General features: G+C 27.8%; 1 long non-coding RNA gene across 1 annotated transcript; it reads right to left on the bottom strand.

The window, feature by feature from the left end:
• Positions 1-1,306: 1,306 nt before the first annotated feature.
• On the bottom strand, positions 1,307-1,661 carry LOC106116890 (uncharacterized). Its single transcript, XR_001227849.1, has 2 exons — positions 1,527-1,661; positions 1,307-1,453 (listed from the first exon to the last, which is right to left on the bottom strand). It is a non-coding gene; the product is annotated as an uncharacterized LOC106116890 (long non-coding RNA).
• Between the last annotated feature and the right edge of the window lie 230 nt (positions 1,662-1,891).

Below are 1,891 nucleotides of genomic sequence, written 5' to 3'. Positions count from 1 at the left end.
CACTATACTCCACTGAGGGGCTCGGAGCCTACCCTCAGGAATGCGACTAGGTCTTATTCAACAACGCAGAGCCAGTGAGGGTTGGTTGACTTCACATATATCTTTGAATATCTATGCAATTTGTAATTACAGTAAGAATGTCGCATGGATGTTATCAAGAAATTCGAAGAACGCATTACTATATAGCGGAGATCGTACCTGGATATGTAAAATATGATCCGGTCAAGTGCCAACTGCACTGCCGATGCTCCAAATAGTCCCCTAATCCAAACTTTTCCTATCAAAACATTGCAAATGTACAAGTCATTAAATATTATGTAATGTAAAAATAGAATACAAGATTTAAGTTTTACTTCTGAAATAAATTCATAAAATTATCATGAACCTAAAGATTCCGCATATTAACTCTTTTGTTATTACTATTCTCCATAGATGTTTAACCTATAGATTCCTTAACGAGGAAAAATAATGAGCTTAGGAGGCATCATTTTGGGGTAAAGTACCTGTTTTGAAATTTAAATTACTTGTAAGAAAATTGTATACAATCTTTGTTTATTTCTTATTACTTAGTTCAAAAAAGTTTAAGATATATTATAAGTTGTGATATTTGTAAAATCCAAATTTAATAAATTAATTTTGTTTCATATTTTTCACTAAATGGTATTTTTTAATCTTTTATACTTGATACTTAATTCCCTATATTTTAGTATATTTTTATTTTCTATGCACTACATTTACCAATTTCGAGAAAATCTTATTATGCTAGTGTATATTTTATTAAAGTCTAATACATATTTCTAAAAATTGTCATATTGTTAACATCAAACTAATATAAAACACTAAATCTATAGGTTACACATCTATATATCAATATTAATATAATTACTAGCATTTCCTGCAACATGGTGACTCTTTTTTAGATTTGCGGTTAAACTACTCCATATAAAAAGTTATTTTTCATATTCAATTTTTCAATATTTCAAATAATCAAACTTTGTAGCAGATGTTGCAGCGATATGCAGTCAGTAATTCAGATTCTAATTCCTTCATTTAATAATTCTGTAGACCTTGAAGAGGTGCATTTATTCATCTGCAACAGAATGAAATTGTAATTAATTGATTCAAGTGTATAACATAATCAATTTAATTATTGCTTTTCACCTAATTACATACCTTATTAAAAAAAACTGGTTTTCTTTGATTATATCTCTCCCCATTTACTTACAAAACTTCTTTGCAATTCTCTACAATGATGGAACTCACAAACCATGTAAAAAATTATGATTAGTTTTTACAGGTACAGATAGGAACTTTTATTGCCTGCCCATTTTTGTGAAATGTCTATGATAGAATCATAAATCACATTAGTTTGAAAAACTTGTCATGACATGACCAATTTACAGTTTGATCTACAATATATGAAACAATAATAGAGAGATATTCTACACACAACCTTTTTTTTTTTTTTTTTTTTTTTATAGTCAGGAAATGCATTTACGCACACACGCACGCATTCTACACACAACCTAAATAATGTTTAAGTTAATTTTTATTATTGAATGTTTTTCATGTTTCGAGCAAACCATATTATACTAAATATCAAGCCAATTTAAAAGGTTAAAATTGTTCAAGTAATTGCTGGAAATATGTGCTTTAGGAATTACTTAATATTTACCACTTACCATATAGAATTTGACTTATGTCTTGTACCTTATTTTATGTTATTTTCATCAATTTTTGTTGTAAATTTATTTCTGACTGACACTCACAATTTTTATAAAATCACATGTTATAATAGAAAATATTTTCGCTTTTTCGATGTTTTTTTAAAGTTCTTCTTCTTCTTCTTCTTCTTCTTCTTCTTCTTCTTCTTCTTCTTCTTCTTCTTCTT

Source organism: Papilio xuthus, unplaced genomic scaffold, assembly GCF_000836235.2.
Source record: "Papilio xuthus unplaced genomic scaffold, Pxut_1.1 DF827685.1, whole genome shotgun sequence".
Lineage (NCBI taxonomy): Eukaryota > Metazoa > Arthropoda > Insecta > Lepidoptera > Papilionidae > Papilio > Papilio xuthus.
The sequence above is the reverse complement of the archived record's forward strand: the minus strand, read 5'-3'. Positions and strand labels throughout refer to the sequence as shown.